The sequence below is a fragment of the Belonocnema kinseyi genome, chromosome 9 (assembly GCF_010883055.1).
Source record: "Belonocnema kinseyi isolate 2016_QV_RU_SX_M_011 chromosome 9, B_treatae_v1, whole genome shotgun sequence".
Taxonomy (NCBI): Eukaryota; Metazoa; Arthropoda; class Insecta; order Hymenoptera; family Cynipidae; genus Belonocnema; species Belonocnema kinseyi.
In genome coordinates, this window is record NC_046665.1 from 102819947 (window position 1) to 102842671 (window position 22725).

Sequence of the window (22725 nt, forward strand, 5' to 3'; positions counted from 1 at the left end):
TAAAAATTACGTATATTATATTACACTTACTGGTTAAAGCAATGAGGCCGATGCATATAAGGAATAAGATGCTAATCTCCATGTCTGCTCGATAGATGCCCAGGGAGAGAATTAAAAATTAATTTTTGAGTTCTTGACAATGAACGGCAACTGCGACACTTTTTGGAATGTGCTTACTTATATACCAAGCAGAATACCTTCGCTTGTTTATCTCGTACCAGGTTTGTTCAGAAAAGAAAGTGACTTTTCAAATTTTTGGGGCTACGTACATTTGATTTTCGATTTTTTCGTTTTATGTAGAAATATTCCATTTTTAACCAAATAGATTAGTTATTAACCAAATGGTTCAAAAAGTTGGTTTCGTAGGCAAATAGACGAATTCTCTATAAGATTTCAAACAAAAAAGACATGAACTAAAATCATAAATCTTTAACTAAAATAGATTAATTTGCAGGATGAAAAAAATAATTTTCAAAATTTCTTTATTTTTCCTTGAACATTTTCTCACTTGCCCTGACCATTAGCTTTTAAATACCAGCGTTTCAATCTTATTATACATACTTTTAACATAAAATCTTTTATAAACGATATAAGAAAATATTCCGGATACTAATTTAAAATTTTCAAATATATTTATTTATTAAAAAAAGACATTGGTACATAAAAGATATTTACGTTATCAAATAGAAAACTTGCTTCTTTTTACAGAAAGAAATTCTTTTTTATCGAATATGTATCAAACTGGCTCATCAAACTTACTTTCTTGTAAAATATCGTCCAGCTTATTTTTTGTACGATATTGTTTAAACTAAAAAAAATTCGTTCAAAATTTAAGCTAAACACCTTCCCAACTAGCGGGAACATTCTCATCGCGCGCCGCTCGTTTCGCTCGCAAGGTAAAGCGCGCCTGGGGCGCGCGACGGTTGCATCTTGCGCTTCGCGCTCGATAATGGGTTACCTCGGGCTTCGCGCTTAGTATTTATTCTTTGCATTTGTAATGCTTGAATAATACTTTATCAAAATGATCTCTTTTAGATGGCAGTATTTTTATGCGGCTTGATATTCTAAACTGTCAACTGAATTAAGTATGGTCAAATATTAGGTTTCTCAAAGGTCTGTAGGCTTTGAGGTACACATTCTTATCATGACACTCGCGCTGCGCGCTTCATTTTCGGCAAACATTTATAAACAGGTTTTGCTGAATTTTTTTTTTCTCGTAACTTTAGTCGTTTTTCCACACATTTTATTTTATTTTTTTTATTTTGAATGTTATTTTTCACACATAAGACAAATAGTACGCGGCCTATCAGGAAGTGATTCTCCACGAAATTGTAGATCTTTTTCGGGATAACAATTTTGGTTAATTAATCTTTCGTTGTATCCTAACTTAGTTTGAACACAAATTAAATTTTTTATTTTTTATTATTTTTTGTGTAATTAGAATTTGAATTTTCGATTTTCCAAGAAAATCCAAAAATTGGTTATGACAATCTGGCAGGACTTTCAAAAAACAATTTTTTTTCTTCTCTTGCCTTTTTTCACATCGTGCGGATAAATTGTTTATCCTTTTTGATACTATAAATATTCGTACATAGAATTTTCAAGTTCTGAAAAAAGTGGTCTCAAAAATTTTCAATGTACGCTCACTTTTTCAATTTTTTTAAAAATTGCTGGTTAACGAACTCGTCCTTTCTTTTAGAACCTAAAAGAAGTGTGCCAAATATGGATTTGATCCGTTTATCCGGACGGACGGACAGGCAAACAGACGCCATCGTAAAAACCTGATTTTCGGATTAAGGGGGTCTCGAAACGTGAAGATCCGTTGAAAAACGATGGTGTCAAATTTCGGACAATTATCATACTTTCTAAATCATAAATTATGAGAATGTGAAAAACAGAACTTATCAGAATTCAGAGTTTCCTGTATTCTTTTACGTCTGATTATTCTGTATAAATAAGATTGAAATGATTTTTTTCTTTAAAGCGGACGACAATTTTTCTGTTGGATAACGTTAATCATTAATGCAGAAATATTAAGTTTCAAGTTTTTCTAAGTCTTTCTTGTCTGAATAGAAAACCTGCAGATTGAAGAACGCACCCAAATAACAAAAATTGGAAAGAAAGTCAGGGAATTGTATTGGTCAGGGAAAAGTAAGAGATTTTTAAAAAATAGTGCAAAAGGTCTTCAATTATGAATGGTTAGATGTGTTAAAAAATTGGTTGGGGAAAAATGAGAGAATTTTAAAATTTTAGTTATGCGGTGAAGTTAGAACGCCATTCTTTTAAGTTGAAAATTTAAACATTTTTGTAGAAAGTTTTCTTTGGATGGAAAGTCAACTATTTTTTGAAAATTTGTGTTTTAAGGTAGAAAATTTATTTGTTTTAGTACAAAGTTCATATTTCTTGGATAAAAGTTCAAATAGATCGAGGCAGGGAAGCATAGAAGGCGGGTGAGTTTGAATTTCATTCATGGCTAGCTGAGCCGAAAGAAGAGATCAAGGAAAGGAAGGCAAGGGGGAAGTATAAGAAAGCTATAGAAAAGGAAAGATTAAGAGCAGAAACCCTAGGTTTAATTGAGGCTTTTATCAAAAGGAAGAGAGAGGAGAGGGAAAGCAGTGAATGGAAGGAAGATATCAGTGCGAGCGTGAAATATCAAAAAATGTTTGGATCGCTGCCAGAAACGCAGAATTGGACAGGGACAAGTGATAATAGGAAGGGGGCTGACGAAAGCGGAGATGAACGTGAAGTTCCGATGAAAGAAGAAAGATTAAAAGAAATTCGCAAAGTAATGATAGAGGTAATGGGGATTTATGAAGAAAAGTAGGAGCAAGGGGGAGAGGAATTAAAGAAGGAAATTAGGTGGGAAATAGCGGAACTGGAGCAAAAAATAATAAGAAAATGAGAAAATATCAGGGAAAAGTTAGAAAATAGGATGCAGTCTTCGGAACAAAAACTACAAAAGCAGGAAGAAGATAATAATAAAAAGTTAGAGAAGATGCAAGGTAGGATAAAGAAACTTGAAAGCTTGAACCGGGATTGTGGGGGGGCAGGAGTGGGAATAAGGACATGGAAAGGCTGAAAAAATAGAACAAAGAATAGAAAAGAAAGAGAGGGAAGAAAGAAAATTAAGCATAGTGATAAAGGGTATAATATTAGAGGGGAAGGGGCTGAAGTAAGGGGTGGACGAAGTACCAAAAATCATCGATGCTAAGGTAGATATAGAGGAAATGCGAAATGTAGGAAGGAGTGAGCGAAGAGGGGAGATAATGGTACTGGTGGAACTAAAGAAATGGGAGCATAAGAGGGAGGTGATGAAAAAGAAGAGGTCATTATATGGAAGCCCAGAGAGAATAGAGCATGATTTGGCATCAGTAGCAGTATAAATTAAGGAAAATAGCGGAAGAGGAAAAAAAAGGGAAAGAGAACATAGGTTCAGTATGGGAGGATACAGATAGATGGAGCATGGTCAGATTGGGCTGAAGAGAGGAAACAGATAGTTAGAAATGAGATGCAGGGAAACTAGAAGAGGAAGGAGCGGGAGATAGGGAAATAAGAAATAGTAAGAAGGGAAAAAAGATAAGTAACGACAGTAGGGTGGAATGGAAGATTTGTTACTGGAATATAGCAGGATTGGAGAAAAAGTATAGGGAGTTTATGAGAAATTTGACACAATGGGATGTAGTCATAATGATGGAGACGTGGCTAGCTGAAAAGGGATGATAAAGAGTAAGGGGAAGGTTACCAAGAGGTTACAAATGGCAAAACCCAAAGACGAAGAATAAAAAGGGAAGAGCAATGGGAGGAATAGTGATGGGAGTGAGGAATGAATGTATAACAGGGAAAGATAAGAAAGATAGAAAAGAACAAAAAGAAGGATTAATAGTAGAAGAGGTAATGATGGAAGGAGAGAAGTGGAAGGCAGTGGGGGTTCATGTGAACGGTGATATGCAGGAGAAAGCAAAGGAGATGAAAGAAATAATTGAAGAAAATAAAAGGAGATTAGGCTGATAATCGGTAGGGATTTCAATGCGAGAACAGGGGACAGATGAAGAAGGGAATGGGGAGAAAAAGGAGGAAGAAAATCCAAAGATAAGGTACTAAATGAGGAGAGAAAAAAGTTGTTCAAGAGCTTGGAGGAGTTGGGATGGTATACCTTAAACGGAAATATAGGACGAGATGAGAAAGGAGAGTACGCACGCTCAGGAGGTGAAAGGGGAATGGTTATTGATTATGTGATAGTGGATGATGAGGTGAGAAAGAAGGTTAAGAAACTAGAGGTAGGTGATTATATTGATTCGGATCACTTTCCCTTAACAGTGACATTAGAGGGACAAAAATGCAATAGCAATATGAATAAAAGAGTAGCAAATGTAAAAAGTGTAGGAAAAGGAAATTGGCCAAGGCAAGAAAAAGAACAGTTTAGAGAGAAGGTCAGAAATATCAAAATGGGAGAGGTAAAAGTGGACGAGGAGATGGAAAAAATGATAGAAGAAATAAAAATAGCATTAGAGTGCACAAAAAAAATGAAGCTGCTAAAGGGGGGAATAGAATATTATTAATTTAGTATATAGTATTAATTTAGTATTTAGTATAATTATTATTAATATTAGTAAGCGACCTGATCGTAACACCGATCATTAAGTGAACTACTGACTCCGTGCTTCAGTAGAAAGAGACAGCAAGGATTATACATCTACTGTTTCTTTAACAACGTATGTCGAATTTAAAGTTTCGATGTCTATAGTTGCATCTCTCTCTCTCTGCAACGATAACTCGAGTTGTCAAAGACTGGATAAACGGATGTATTACATATGTTATGATACTAAAATATTATAATAGTTCACTCCTAATATCATATGGTAAAAAATGATTATCTTATATTCGAAAGTAGGTTCTTTCAGCTACCGATCGCCTATCTACTCACGATATAGTACTTTGGTTCATCATGCGCTCGTGATAAAATTTTAAATATTAACCGGAATGTAACAATGATATTTTTCTCCATATTCTCGCCTGCGTGGTGCAGTTCATGTAGAGAGGGCGTAAAGTTTCTTCTATAGGACATAAAGTTTATAACTTTAAGGAATAACTTTACTCGCTCTAGCGATTGACGAAAATAATAATTTGAAAATATTTCAAATTTTAATATTTTTCAACAATAATTGTGTATCACAATTGTTGTTATGAACTTTTCAATTAGTTTTGTAATTAAATGTCATTCCTAAATTAATATAAAGATTTTTTAGCAAACAGGGGTTCTTTGCCTATAAAAAGGCTATTTTCTAATTTGTTAATGAAATTTGTTTATATCAAATAAATGGAATATCAACCCACATATTTGTATTTTATGAGTCACTAAACATTAATTCCATACAATATCGAATTTACCTAATTAGTTATTAAAGCATAAAAAATTGTAATTTACAAAATTTCAGTTTTTCTATACTTTGCGTAAAAAAATTAATAAGGAACAAATAGAAGAGACAATAGTTCGGAGCTTCAAGCTCTTCAGAATATAATTAACTTTTATTAAAAACACACAAAAGGGGACAAAAATTTGGGGCTCTGCACATTTTTAAACGAAAATAGTGCATTTCCTCCCAATGTTAATCACTTGGCTGGAAGCAGCCACATGATGTCTGCTCCACGTGCATGCAATAGCGCGTTTTTAAGGGGGTCGAAGAAAAGCATATTTTCATATGTCAAATTAATATGCGATGACATTACCCACATGAAAAGATTTCGTGGAAAGTACTACTTTTAAATTTAAACGTTTTAGATGTCAAATATTGAAAGAATAAATACGAAATAGATGAAAATTTAAATTAAGAAGAGAACACTAGAAACAATTTATCTCACCAGGAGTCTACAATCGGTAACTCGTCATCGCTCTGTTGAAATAATACTTTCGAGGAAACGAGAACAGCCGAGACGACAAGTTTGACAATTAAACGAGATTTTTTCTCGTTTATTAAATTTCCTGTCAAATATCACTTGAAGCAAACACTAATTTTATATTGTTTATATAAATTCCACTTACTGTTTAAAACAATGAAACCCACGCAGGTAAGGAATAAAATGATGATCTGCATTTCTGCATGATAGATACGCAACCATAGAGAATTTTAAAATAATTTTTAAAAAAGGTTAATAAAGGTTACCTGCGACATTTTTTGAATTTATTCACCTTTATATTTTAAACCAAATGATAAAGCTTATTCATCAGATATTGTACAATTTTTTATATTTCCAAGATTTATTACACCTTCAAACTTTACCGAAAAAAATTATTTTTCACACAGATGCTTAACTTTCAAGCAAGCAATTGAATTTATATATAAAAAAAGATAAATTAAAAACAAAAATATAGAAGTTAATTTTTCAACCAAAAATATTTTAATGTTGTATGAAAAGAAGCTGGATTAAACCACAAAGACTACTTTTCAACATTAGTTAAGTTTTAAACTAAGAATGATTTCTCAGAAACAACAGAGAAAAATTGGAAAGTGTTGAATTTTCAAGCGAAAAAGATACACTTTCTACCATAAATAAAGTAAGAACACCAGTAGAATTGATTCTCTTACCCACGATAAGAGCAAAGTATTCTTTCAGAAATAGTTTCAGGTATTACTTTATAACTCAGGAAAAACAATATCCATCTTTATCACTGAGGTTCTGATTTTTGTACTCTAAATTACAATACATTTTATTTCCAATGTCAATTTAATTTCTGATTTGTGAAATTGATTAATTTTTTCTTAAAATGAAATCTCCAATTAAAGATTTGAAAAAAGGCAAAGTCGGAAAATTTTTGAATAAAATTCATAAAGAAGAAAGAAAAACGAGAACAGTAAAAAGCCTTTTCTTTACTTTTTGTGCTCTACTTTATTTTCAACAAATTTTAAATAAAGATTAAAAGGTATTTACCTAAGTTTCTGAAAATCAACTTTTGTTGTTTTTATTAAGAAGTTTCAATACTTGTAAATGAAGAGGATATTGAAGATACTGTGGTGTTAGGACTATTTTTTGACAAAAGCTTTCAAAATTCAATACTTTCATACTAAATTATTTAAATTTCGCATTTAGAAAATTTAAATAGGGGCAATTAGGACTTAAAAACTAAATCAAAATATTACAAAGTGAAAGCTTCTATAATGATAAAAATCTAAATTTTTATTAAATTTTAAAAATTATGATTTAGCGTACAAATTTATTTGACAAAATTTTATCAACATCAAAAAACAAATACACCTATATTTTCATAGTTCAAAATGAAAAAAATATTGCATTTTATTGGGAATAGTGGTCGATTACTGCGCCACCTGTTGTCGAAAACTTGAATTAGAAAGAGTAGCTATAATTTAAAGAATTTTTTTTAATATTTGCATAAAAAACTTTTCACGATTCTTTTGTGAAGTGTAAAACAATAATTAAAAACTAGATAAAAATGTTCATCGAAAACAGATTGTTAAAATAGAATTTTGATCCCATTATTGCTCTTAAAAAAAAAAACAATTATTTTAGTATTTTATTAAAGTTTCAATGCATTGTAAGCCTAAATGAACTTGAATTGTTGTATCCAGCGACAAATTTTATCCAGATTATGCAAAGAATACGAATGATAGATGATTCGAATTGAAATACAAATTTTCACCTAACTTTAAGATCAGATTTTTGAATTGTATATATTTTAGGTATAGATTAATAAACATTCACTTAAGTTGATTTTTGCTTTAAAATAATTCTATTCAATTTTATAATCTGTTTAAAATCACAATAAATAGTTCAATAATTTTTTCGTTTCTAAATATTTTCATTATATTATTTTATATGTATTATATTCCATCTAAACTCTTTGTTTTGTTAAAACACTTTTATGCAGTAATAAAAATGCATGTTTAAAATCGTACCCATTCTTTCTAGTTCGGATTTTTTGCGCCATGTGGTGTATCGCAGTTTAAAAATTCCCAATGCCTTTGAAATTAACATATTCTAAAGATACTTTCAAAATACAAAGTAACCTTAAATGGCAAATTCTTTATTCGAAGAATTTTCTAAAAAGTTAAACATTTCGAACTCAATTGGAAATAATTTATAGAGAATAATTTTATAAAGGTTTAGAATTGAAAATGTTTATATTTTGAATAATGAGACTAAAGTGGAATGTATTTAATAAAAAATTAGGTTTCTAGAATTTCTAAATTTTTTACTTTTAAATAATTTAATTTTGAATTTTCTTAATTAGAAATAATACAATTTTAATTACTTTGAATTTGATAAGCTCCATTTTTTATAATTTTAATCGGACAATGCGCCATTTTCAAGATTTTAAAATTAATATTATATAATAATAATAATAATATGAAAAGAATTGAAATTATTCCCGTAGTCACTGGGCCTTTTGATCCCAGTAGACTAATGCTTCCTTCTAGGAAGCTATGGTTGAGAAGCAATAGTTTTCTGTAACCATTCTGGAAGAACTTGTGTTCGATCCCAATCTTTTAGAAGCCCACAAAATTCCTGATACGCATTATTATTTAGTGGATTTCGAGCACGTACAGAAATCGTAGAAAGAGTATTTCTACCAGTACAATCTCCATGATTATCGTATAGAATAGTATAATATATCTGTCTATTGTCTATTACAAAACACTCGGATAATTGATTCTTATGAAATTTATATTTGATGAAGGGGTCGATAAATTCGAGGGGTGCAACGAATTGCTGCTGACGGTCCGGATATTCGCTCGAATAATGCAAAAATATATGAACGCGCTCTGGTACGTCAGGTGCTCCTACAGGATCATTCAGCCATTTCAACGGTGCTTCACGTGAGCGTGCCCAGTCAATGTATCCACCTGAAATCTGCTTGCGACCCCGAATCTTTACAAAAATGTGGGCGTCTTCTGAAAAACTATATATGAATGGCCGAGGGGTGTGTTGAGAAGGTCCAACTGCACCAACTGAAGTTTCCATTGCATCTAGTTCATTAACAGAAGAACAAGGTTTATCAACATCTTTACACTGGAGGAATATCTGTAAGCAACTTTCGTAAAATGGAACTGAGCGGATCCTTTCTTTTTTTTAGTTTTTTACAATAAAGTGCAAGCAGAAGTAATACATTCAGCTCATAAAAAAATTAGTTATCATGCCTTAAAGTATGATAAACTTTGCCTCAAATTGTGGGGCAAAAGAGTTGTCTATAAACTGCGTTACTCAGTATTTTACTCAGGATTGATTAGGATTTATTGTACTCATTACGATTCATTGGGTTTCATCTCACTCAGAATTCTTACAGATTCCCGTCCGATTTTTGACGATATAACACGTGCTTCCTTACACCCGAAAAGTAACACAGTCCAAAATCCTATCATAAAGGAGAAATAACTTCTTTTAAATAAAATTGATGTCAATATTATATTTAATACAATATTCAATTCCTAATTCTCATGCCGAAACATGCATGGAGCTTTTAACAAACAAGCTTCATTTACTATCGAAAAAGACGAGTTTTGTATCCAAATACATGAAGTTCTACTAAATGGTTCACTTTTCAACTGAGAAAAGATAAGTTTTTTTGTGTAATTCCTTAAAAAACCGAAAATCCAACGAGCAAATATGGAGACCATTATAAAGTGTTTCAATGAAGTTATGAAAAAGATAAAAATTTAATTTTCCTAAAGAAGAAAAAATTACTTTTTTTGAAAAACAATGAAAAAGAGGAAAGAAAAATAAGAAGGCAGCCAAGCAAATCGCCTTCCTCCTCTTTTTTCTTTTTTTTTCTTTTTATTGTTAAACCTATTAAATGAAAATAAAAAAATATTTGTAAAAAACAATCTCCATCATAATCATAATCACAAAAATATTAGAGCGGAAAAGAACAGCAACGAAACCACCAGGTTCTCCTGACCCGATAGTGCATCGTGTTTTTATTGATCATCCTGTCTGCTCTAATATTTTTTATTTTCTGTATTTTTTTCTTGATAAGGGTGCTGTATGAGAGCCGAAACGTTGATGATTATTTTTTTCTTTTTTTTTTCAAATAAAAGAAATTATTTTCTTTCCTTTCTTAGGAAAATTTTCATCTTTTTTTAAATTTCAACAGGAACATTTTACGGTTCTTGATTTTATCTTGAGCTTATTTTCAGGAATTCTGCACATTAATTTGACTCTTGGACGTTAAATAGGATTTTAAATTTAATATTAAAATATATTTAAAAATAAGTTTCTGGCAAACATTAAAAAAATGCAATTTCAGATTTAACAAATTAATTTTGAACCAACCAAAAAGAATTTGAAGTAAAAAATTAAAATAGACAAAACTGTTGAATTCTAAACCCAATAATATGATTTTTGACCAGAAAGTTGATTTTCTACGAGAAAGTCATATTTTTGTCAAATTAGTTTAAGTTTCTGTCAAATAGTTTAATGTAATAAAAAAACATGGTTTAGTTTTACGCCAAATTGTTAAATCTCTAGTCAAAATAAATTAATTTAGACACCAAAAATTTTATTTTTAAAAAATAATACATTTTTAATTAAGATGATTTATTTTCGATCCAGAAAGCTAGATTTTTAACAAAGTTCATGAATTTTCTACTATAAAAGATCAACTTTCAATAAAAAAAATTAATTTTCACCAGAAATGACATAATTACATTTTTACTAAAAAAATTTTAATTAAAAAAAACGAATTTTCAACAAAATAGTTAAGTTTTCAACAAAGGAGATGAATTCTTAACTCAAGTAATGAATCACGAAATAAATTGATTATAAACAAAAGAATTTAATTCAAAAGGGGATTTTATTGACCCAAAAGATTTTCTTATGTAAAAAAAGTAAGTAGGAAGAAAAATTTAGACTCCAGAACAAGAATTACTGAAAATTACATCTCCATTCACTTTGATTTATACACTTTAGGAAGGATTTACATATAAATTATTTTCAATTGTTAGATTCCATTAATTTGTTCAGGCGGCTTAAAACAAAAAGGATTATACTTCATTCAGAGCGATTGAATTTCAATGCTTAAAAAAAATTGTTATTGTTCGAACAATCCAGACTTTTCTTGATTTTTTTCGGAAAAAATTTCAAAGAAGTAATCCGTAATTGATTAAATAATAGCCAAATATACTAGACAAACGTATAGTGCTTTTCAAATTCTTTAATTGTGTCATGAATTGCAGAAAATCAACTTTTGAAGATTTAGAAGGAAAAAAGGTTTGAAAAAATGCAATTTTTTCAATAATTCGAAAATATGCTGAACAAGAAGTTCTGCTCATGACATTCATCAATTTTATATTAATTATACCGAAATATAATTTTTCATGATATACGCAGGAGAAAAAAATTGTTTAAATGTTTAATACGGCCGTCCAAACTAAAAAGATACATGAGTTACATTTTTATAAAAATTAATTTTTGGTATCATCAGATTTTTAAGAGAAAGCTGCATCTAACTCTGTTAATAAAAATTATAATTTAATAATATTTATTGTAAAAAAAGATTGTTTATAAAAGTTGTAGAAGGCATGCAACAGGTCTTCAGAACGCATTAAAAAGAATCTAAATAACTTTGAGTCTTTTTCGCGCTCTAACAGTAATCGAGTGCGAAGCGAATTTACAAGGGAAAAGAATCGCTCTCTTAATTATCTAGGTGAGTAAAGCTACAAGTACTATTTTTCTCAAACAACTTCAAACCAATGCCATAATTGAGGGCTCATTTAAGGATTATTTAATACCCAAATGCTAAATTTTGGTCTTTGCATCTTTTCTAAATAATTCCTGGTACTGCCAGCTTTACGTAAAGCTCATTTAAGGCTTTTGCATAAGCTCATTTTAGGCACTCCAAAGCTTCCAAAATTAATTTTGCAAAAACATCCCTAAACATTAAAAAACCACCCCCTACTAAAAAATGTTGATAAAGTGCACTAAGTATACACTAATGATAAAACTGAGTACATCAAAATTAAAGGCATATTTGAGGATCTCCCTCGCCTCCAAAATAAAATTACGGAAACCATCCCTTATGATCAAAAAACTACCCCTTTCCTAAAAGTAATCATAAAGTTGACTAAATATGCACTTCTCATAAAAGTCGGTATATGAGAATTAAAGGCGCATTTCAGACTCTCCAGCATTTCCGACATATCTAAAAGCTAAATTTTAGGCACTGCATTAAAAAAAAAAGTAAATGGTACTGCCCGCTATAGGTAAAGGTAGTAGTAGCATAGTAGAAATATTTGTTTTATCAAATTTTTTCTTGCACAGGAATTGGAGGCTCATTTAAGGCTCTTGTCTGATCCCCAGGGAGATTGGCCAGAATATCCCTTATAATTAAAAACCCACCCCGTACTTAAAATTGTTGATAAAGTGCTCTGAATGTGCACTATGCATAAAAGTGGGTACATCAGAATTGAAGACGCATTTCAGGCTCTCCACCGTCCGAAAAACCATTTTTTAAAACCATCCCTCAATGTTCAGGTATCGTTTTGGAGAATAGATTGTAGGGTAATTGGAAAGCCTAAAATGAGCCCTCAATTCCTGTGAAAGAGAAAATGTAATACGACCAATATTTTTGCCAGGCTGCTACTAGCTTTACGTAAAGCTGGCAGTAAAATGCGTTTTTTAAAATCCAGAACTCAAAATTTTGCTTTTAGGTACTAAACGAGCCGCAATTCCTGCACAGAGCATACAATGTTTGGACACAGTCAAATAAAATCAAAGAATGCTGAAGCTACTTCTCTGTTATGTTTCATTTATTTACTTTGGAAAAGATCTACATGTAAATTATTTTTGATTCAAAGATTCCAATAACCTTCGAGGGTGATTTTAAGGAAAAAGAACTATAAATTACTTATTGCAATTGAATTTAATTCTTTGAACGAATTATTATTGCTTCATTAATACAAAACTCTACCTTTCCTGTCAAAAGTGGACTGTTATGTTTTTTAATTGATTGAATAATTGCCAAATATACTAAACAAAAAAGTAAAACACTTATAATCCGTTAATTGTGCTATTATTTGCAGAAAAGAATAAAAAATTTACGACATCAAGAGAAAAAGTCGTTCAAATAAGTACAAATCTTTTTAAAACATTGAACTTGTTAAAAAAATTTTACTAAGTATCCTGAAGAAGAAAATATTTTTCTCAATATTCGTTAATAATTTCATTAATTCAAGAGAATGATATCTTTTGACGATTTAAGGAAAAAAGTTGTTCAAACAAATAAAAGTTGTTTGAATAATTACAAAATATGTTACACCAGAGATATGACTCTTGACATTTATCAACTTCATATTAATTACCCCGAAAAATAATAATTACTCACGACCTACAGGAGGAAAAGAGTTCTCTAAATAAATAATGATTGTTTAAATCCTTCAAAAATTTGTAACAAACTTTTGTTAGGTGTGTGCTGTTAAATTTGATTGAATTTCGCTTTATTAATGAGAAAGCACGTATTCAAAGGATTATTTTTTGCAAAGTTTCTTGTTGTCCCAAATTTTGAGGAAGAAGAAACGCAAACTATTTGTCAAAGTCGATAAAGCAAGGCAAATAAAATAATCTCGTAGATACTTCTAATGTTTCAATTGAAAAGCTATGAATTGTAAAAGTGTGATTTTAGTGAAGAATGCGCATCATATTTTCATGTTTTGAAATATTCCCTTCTTTTTGTTTCAACACAGAATCGCGCTTTTTTATAAGGAAGTAAAGTAAAATAAATAAATCGCTTAAATAATTATAATCTTTACATTATGACGCAGTTTTCTCATATTTGCAAGAATCACAATACAGCCTTCTTATCATTTTAATAGGATTAGAAATGTTACACAATCGAATTTTTTGACTAACTTGTCTATTTCGTATACTTCTCCTATTTCTGACATATTTTTTTTATTGAAATATAACCTCGATAGCCCAAAATAATTCATACATTTTCAATAAGGAACACTTTTAGAGATTCACTGAGTTTACCATCCCTGGTAAACCTGACAAACCACGTATTGTTAGGAAATTGTTTTTAAAATTTATTTTTTAACAGACAATGTAAACAATGTAAAGTTTGTTGGTTGAAATGTCAACTTGTCTTTTTTTAAATTCATAATTCATCTTTTTTTAAATAAGAATTTTATTATTTGTTTGAAATTTAAACTCTATTATTAAAAGTTAATTTTGTTGTTGTTGGCTGTCCATCATTTTAAATGAATATTCACCTCTGGATAAAGAAGAAAGCTATTTTTTTTTAAATTGTTAAAATTTTATTTTTTGGAATTGAAAATTAGTTTCTTTAAATTTACAGTGTAATTTAATTTTTCAACAAGAAAGTTAATTTTCTACCAAATTGGTCAATCTTCTTCCGAATATTTACATTTTCATGAAAACAGTGGAATATTTATAAAAAATGTTTAGTTTTTATTCAAAAAGTTTATCTTTTACCTTTATACTTAAATATTTAAACAAGAATATCAACTTGCAACAAAAACGTTATTTTTCAGCCCCAAAAGTTCAATTTTCAATCAAAGGAGGCAAATTTTGAAGAAAATGAATTTATAACATTTTGTTTTAATTCGGAACCAAAAATGTGAAAAACAATGTTCAACTAGTTGAATTCAACATATAAATACGAATTTTTAAGAAGAAAGTTAACTTCTTAGTCGAAAAGATGAATTTTATCAAACAAGATTAAGTTTCTACCCCAAAAAACCGGATTTTCAAAAAAAAGACATACATTTTCTGCCAAATGATTAAATATGCAACTTATAAAAGATACATTTTTACCAAAAATAGAAAAGTGAACTTTTCAGATGAAAACATTTATTTTTAAACAAAAAAATGAATTTTTAATCAAAAAAGTTAAAGGTTCATGTAAGGAGGTCAATCAATAAAAAAAATAAAGTAGTTGAATACTGTATAAAAAAAACTAATGATATAGTTCAATTTTCAACTAAATGGTTACATTTTCAACAGAAAAATTAATTTTAAACTAACATTTTCGAGTTTCAAGTCAAAAAGATGGAAGTTTCTAGACAAATGAAATACGCAAAATTTTGTTTGCACATAAAAAAAGTACTTTTAGTCCAATTTTCACGAAAAAAAAACAATATATTTCGTCCCAGAAACATTATTCACCTTCAAGTGTAGAACCAGCCTGATTTAATATTTGAGTCGGACTCATCAAGATATATAAATTGCCAACCAAGGATATTATGATAGGTTTTACAACAATACAAAGTTAAATTTAATCAAGGGGCTGAATCTGCAACAAAATAGTTAAATCCTCAAGGAAAACTGAATAATTATTAAAAAGTTTCGATTATTTGTCTTTTGGCGTCCATTCCAAACAAAACGCCAATTTTTTCTTTAAAACTCTACAGCTTATGATGTCGTTAAGTGTATTTTTAATCTAGTTTTACATAAAGGCGATAATCTTTGGGTGATACGCTGGTTAGTCATTTCTGTTATTGCGCAAGTATTTTTGTATAAAATCAAATCAATCAGCAAAAGTACTGACTAAATCTTTAGTAATTTGCGCTACAAATCAATTAGTTAACATTTTTCAGGCGTTTGCTATTAAATTTTATTGAATTTCCTGGTTTTTATGGGAGGCTTGTCTTGAAAGGTTTATTTTATAGCACCAACAACGTAAGATAAAATAGGATAATGTTGTAAACAATTTTAACATTTTCCAATGAGAGGCAGTACACAAGAAAGCACTACAAGAAATTTTTTGAAGGATCTCAAGTTTTAAGGTGGAATTCCAGACCTCGCAATTATTTTTAATTTCAAAATACTGTTATTAGTATCATAAAGAGTATTGTTCACGATCTGTAAAAGAGAAAAAGTGGTTTAGATCAATAATAATTCTTTAAAAATTATCTATTTTTGAAAGTGAATGAAGAAAGGTAAATAGAATGATGTTGTAAACAAATCTAATACTTCCATTAAAATGCAATAATTTTATAAGCGTGATTTTGCTGAAGATGACTCATAATTTTTATAAGTTTTGAAATAGACCCTAGTTTTTGTTTCAACACAGCTAAAAAAGCCACACAATCGAGCTAGGTTATAAGGAAGTAAGATAAAATAAATAATGTGTGTAAATAATTCTAATATTTACATTTTTAATGCAGCCTTCTTTTATTTACAAAATTTATAATACTGCCTTCCTATCGCTTTAATAAATTTTGAAATGTTACACAATCAAATCTTTTTATCCAACTCTTGTATTTGCTATACTTCTCGTATTTCTTCTATATCCTACTAATTAAAATATACGTAAATATTCCGAAATAATTTATATATGTGTGCGTCCGCACGAAAAGGGCGGTCGGTTCTAGTTTAGGAGATATTCGCTTTTTTCTAAGATAAAGTCAAAATTATTATTTTGATTTTGAGCGGAATTTGATTCTAGGACCTATACTAAATTAATTGGGAGTTTACGTATATCCAGGTTTATAGAAGTAGCTACGTTTTACGATATTAAACTATTTTTTTAAAAAGTCGTTTTTTTATTGATTTCAACTATTTTTTGTTGAAATGTCAACTGCTACAGTTTTCATTAAAAATGTATCTTTTTTAAATGAAAATGAAATTACTTAATTAGAGTTTAAATTCTCACGTTGAAAATTAATCTTATTGTTGAGTATTTGTCATTTTAATTAAAAATAAATCTCGTTTGCTAAAAAGTCAGCTATTTTTTGAAAAATTCTTTTACTCTTTGTTTGACAGTTATTTTTTTATTGAAAATTCAACTATTCCTGTTAAAACCGTAACTATACTGCTAAGAATCTGTTAATTTTTGTTTGGTTTAATATGAATTTTTATAATCTGAAAATGTGATCTAATTTTTTAACAAAAAAGTTGTCCTTTAGTCCAATAATTCAATCTTATTCCAAATAGTTACATTTTTATAAAACCTTATTTTTCAACCCGCAGAGTTGAATTTGTAATCTCAAAGGTTAAATTTTGAACAAAATGAATTTTAACAAATTGTTTCAATTCGAAACCAAACAGATGGAAGCCGATTTCCAACTAATTTAATTTAACCAAAAAATACGAATTTCTAACAAGATAACACCTCAATAAAAAATATGAATATTCAAAAAATTATATGAATTTTCTACCAAGAGTTTGAATTATAAACTTATAAAATTTTACATTTCAAACCAAAATATAATATTTACATTTTCAGATAAAAAGATTAATTTTTAAATAAAAAGAACAAATTTTCAACAAAAGATCAATTTCCAACCAAATGGCTAAATTTTCGACTAAAAAGACGGATTTTTCCGCCAAGATGATTAATATTCAAAATCAAGAATACTCAACAATAATTTTCAAATAAAAAACTAAAACTTTTAACAAAAAGCTAAATTTTCAACAAATTAGTTAAATCCTCAACCAAAACCTAATAATGTTCAGAAAGTTCCGATTATTGGAATCTTGAAATTTTTTTTCAAGAAAACATTTATTTTTTCTTCTAAATTATACAGGTGATGATTTAATTCATATTTAAAAAAATTTTCTTCTAAGAATATTTGAAATCGTACACAATCGCGTTTTCGGTCAAACTCTCCTATTTGGCATGTCTTGTATTTTCGCCACATTTTTTCCAATAAACTATACCCTATATAGCCCAAAATAAATCATGCTTTTTCCCAGATATTTTCACTAAGCAACTGTTTGGACTTTCTCTTAATTTGATGAGTTTTTCATATTTTTGGGGACACTTTTACGGATTGTTTGTTGAGTTAAACATATGAAAATGAGTAAAACGTATACAAGTATAATTTCCTTAAGATTTTTGGTCTCTAAATCAAAATTCGAAAGAAAAATCCTTTTAAGTAAGCGTTTTATGATAATTGAGTTTAAAAACATCATACCTAAAATTAATTTTTACTAAATGTAACGTTTCTTATGTCTGATCCTATTTGAAGTGAAAAATAAAAATATAATTAATGTTGATAGTGATAATGATATTTAAATGGAAAATTGCAAAATTCTCCAGATAATAATTACAAATTTTCATATATATTTGTTTATTAAAAAAAGACATTGCTACCATAAAAGATAACATGAAAAAATTCCAATAAAGGTTACATTTTTTTTGAATTATTACCTAAATTGTTAAACTTTCAGGACAAAAAAATTGAGGGTCTTCACAGAAATTAAATAAACAAAAGCTTTTCACTCAAACAGGATCTACAGTTTTGTTACCAATAATTTTGAGATAGGGCGAGTAAAATTTCTTTCAATCTTAAAAAATATTTAAAGTTCATTGAGCGTTACCTACTCCAGAATATAGATAAGATTCACCATTTTACTTTCTATGAATAATACACGTTGACATATAGAAAATGTGAATCTTTTTACAGCAAAAAATTCTTTTTCATCTAAAACATATAAAAATAGCTCATCAAACGTATTTTCTTGCAAGATATTGTCCAAATTATTTTTCTGTAAAATATTGTTTAAACTAAAAGAAAATTCTCCCAAAATTTAAGTTAAAAAACAGAACTTACTGGAATTCAAAATTTCTTAGATTGATTTAGGTCTGATAAATTATTTCCATATAAATATGATTGAAATGATTTTTTTTTAAATCCAAAGATAATTTGTTTGTTTGTTTGTTTGTTAGGCTTAATTATTTATAGAGAAATATAAATTTCAGTAAAAATTTGTTCTTGTTTCATTGTGTCTAAAAAGAAAATCCTATATGGACCTTGCTTAAATTACGTAACAGATCAAGTGGGAGTCCTTCTTTTATGTATGTATTTATTTCGAAATTTTCCAATGAAATAAATAACCCGCAGCAATTGTGTAGAAAATCATTATGAATTTAACTTTACGCTCCAGAGAAGCCTCCAGAGTGAAAAATGTACCCAAATAACAACAATTTGGAAGAAATCCTGGGAATTCTATTGGACAGGGAAAAGCAAGGGATTTAAAAAAAATTGGTGCAAAAGGTCTTTAAATATTAATAGTTAGATAGGGTAAGTGATCCAGGGGCTGAACAGTCACCAGTGAATGAAAACTAATGCAAAAATATATAAATATAACCTTTCAAAGTTAAAGTCTGTATGAAGTTCTATATATTCGAAATCTTGAAGTAATTTTGAAAAGTTTAATATACAATTCTTTTAAATAATTTTTAAAATTTCCTGAATGTGAAGCATCATCGATTATGGTCAGTGATGGTGAGAAAGTCGTCGACCACTATAAGAAAGTGCCTAAGCAACTCCTTGTTTACACTGCTTTCACAAAAAAATTCTTTACCTTTTCTGCATCAAAGTTTTGCTGTTATAGTTGTTAGATATTATTATTTAATTTCCGAGAAGGTTTTTTCACAAAAAGTACGTTTTTTCATTAATAAATGAGTGTTGACGTACTGGACCTTTAAATTGTCCGGGTTCCAGTGAACGAACGCTGTGATCATTTATTGGAGCAAACCTGTCACCCCGCAGGTCCAGTGAATGAACAGCAGGTGACGGAGACCTGGCTATTGTTTTATAAAATATAAAAAAGTTTTCTTCAATTAATGTGACTATAAATATCGAAACTATAAGTATAAATATAAACTATAAACAGTTGTAGTTTTAATTTATATTTTTGTGATTAGAGCATCAAAAAAGTACGCATGAAATAAATTAAAGGTAAGGCAACTTTTAGGTTAGAAATTTAATGATTATTTTTCATTTAAAAAACGTTCAACTATAAAAAACATTGATTTGTGTTAGGTACTACTGCGTACTAGTCAATATATATTTATAAATTTTTTAAGAATTTCCATTTTTACAACACTGTGATTTATCAATGTATTTGCTAATTTAACCTAAAGCAACAAAGTAAGGTGTTGTATTACAAATGTTATGTGTCCTCAAAATCGCAGTTTTCTATTGTAGTTACTAGATAAGAGTTATCTATTTTTTAAACGAAAAGTTTTATTTTTTATAAGGTTAAAAGAACGGATACAAATGTTTTAAAAATAAATATTGCACTAAAAAATTAGGATAAGTTAATCTATTTCTGTGTAAAACTTTTGTATTCCCTCCTTTTTTTATTTCCAAATGTCTTGCGGCTTTTATTCAAATTATATATTTAATGAATTTCGCAACGCTTTCTAATATTTTACATTATTTAATTGCTCATTTTGTAATGTACCTATGTAATTTTATACCTAAATCCTAATTCTAATTTGTAGTGATTATAGTGTTCATTCACTGGTGCTCTACTGTTCATTCATTGACTCACAGTGTTCATTCATTGGAACACAGTGTTCATTCACTGGTGTTTTCGTTAATTTTGCACGATTTAATTATTTTTTATAAAGCTTTTTGGTAAAAACAAAATTTGCTTATCGGATTATAAAATTTGAACCCTTAAGAATATATTTTTAAAAGTTTTTAAGAATAATCAATTATTATAACGTGAAATGGACTAGTTGTAATCAATGATTTCCTTGAGTGTTCATTCACTGGGTCACTCACCCTACATTGAAAAGTTGTTTATGAAAAAATTGGAGATTTTTAAAAATATAGTTATGTTACGTTTCGCTTCAAATTCATATGTAAATACTAAAATTTGTATGAATTCAAAGTCAACTATTTTTTTTTAATTTATGATTTTAGGCAGTAAATTGATTTATTTTAGTGCAAAGTTCATATTCCTTGAATAAAAATGCAAAATTTCAATTAAAAATTAATTCTATTTCTTGAGGATTCGAATAATTTCTTTAAAAATTTTGCTTGAACCACTATTTTGTTGAATAATCCTATTTTTAGTTGAAACTTCAACTATTTGGTTGAATGTTTCGCTATTATTTTGTAAATCAATATCTATTACTTGAAAATTTAACTGCGTAGGTAAAACTTGAAGTACTTCTTCCAAGAAATTTTTTTTTTTTTTGAAAATGAATGAAAAATAGAAATCATTCTTAAGGATAAAACTAATAGTTGATATTTAATCAAGAATAATATTAACTTACATAGAAAATAGTTCAATTGAACCAAAAACAACGAATTTTCAAACAAATTTCTTTTTTTTTCTAAAAATTATGTAATCAATTGATTAATCACAAAATTTAATTTAAAAGGAAAAGAGAGTATTTTTTAATAAAATGGTTAGAGTTTTAAAAATGAAATCAATTTTTGACAGAGAATGAATTTGTCCAATTTTCAATCAAATCTATACATGAATTTTTTACTCAATTAATAAAATTGTTTACGTGGTGAATTCCGTACCAGAAATATGATAGTACAATTTTCAATTAAAAAGAGGGAGCTTTTAAAAAGAAATATTTAGATTTTTTAATTGGGTTCTATTCATTTGGTTCATATTTAGAGAAAAAAAGAAAAAGGGGAAAAGTAGAAGTTTTTATAAAATACGCGAGAAAATGAATTCTTTAAAGGAGGAAAAAAATTTTAAAAAGATCCTATTTTTAAAATATTATAAGATGCTGGAATTTAAATGTTAATAGTTAGGAGAAATGTGAAAGTGATCAAGAAAAAGTAAGAGAATTTTTAAAATGATTTTTTCACCTTGCAAAACATGTATTATCTCAAATACTAAAAATTTCGAATAGTTTCAAGTCTCATATCGTATTATCTCTGAAATCCATAAATTACGTACAGCAGTGGGGTGCCGGGTAGAAATATTTTGTTACGGTTTCTTACAGGCCGAGGGAGGGGGGTGCTTAAAAGTATCTATAATCCTGATAAATATTTGACACAGCATATTTTCTCGGCAAAACAGGATATATTTGAGGTTTTTTTAAATTAAAATTACTCAGAAAATATATCAATGTTAATTGATGACATTATTCTGGAGTTAGGTGAAACCGAGAAGCTATTTTAATAGCACAGGATTTTCTATGCAAAATTTATAAACATGACGCATGTCTTTAAAAGTTGTTTATAATAATAACATTGTGTAAGCAACAAATTGTTTGAATAATTTGTATTTTTTAGTTGCAGCTCGAGTTGATTTCAAATTTATCCAAAGCTTGAAGCTGAGGAAGGAAATATCTTTTCAAAAGAATCAATCTTTCAGATTTTTTGGAAAAAAAATATAAATAATTTAAAATACTGTAAAAAATGCATAATATCGTTGCTTACGCCTCTTGGGAATCGAATGCTCTTTAAATCTAATAATAAATCTATAAGGCGGTTGAAAATAATGAGTCAAATTCATATCGGTCCACCGAAAAAATAAATATATGTAGATAGGGCTTATTTTATTTATATCTGCTAGATAGAAAATAAATCGTAGCGATCTATTTTTAAGTCTTTTTTAAAATAATATGCCGAAAACCTCGTGGAAATCATGCCCCGACAGTGTAAGGCCATGATTGATGCTGAAGGAGATTGGACCTGCTACTAAGGTACGAGGGTGAATCAAATATTAACCGGAATTCTTTTTTAATATTTATTTATTTATAAAACAATACAAAACTACTTTTGATTATTTTTCTACATAGTCTCCTTCACGCTCTACACATTTTTTAAAGCGGTTTGGAAGCTTGTTAATTCCTTGCTCGTAGAAACTTTGAGGTCGCGTCATCAACCAATTGCGCACGAATTTCTCAACATCTTGATCGTTGTCAAATCGCAATCCTCCAAATGCATCTTTCATGGGCGCAAACAAATGATAGTCACAGGGTGACAAATCTGGGCTGTATGGAGGATGCTCAAGGGTTTCCCAATGCATATCCTCCAGTTTTTG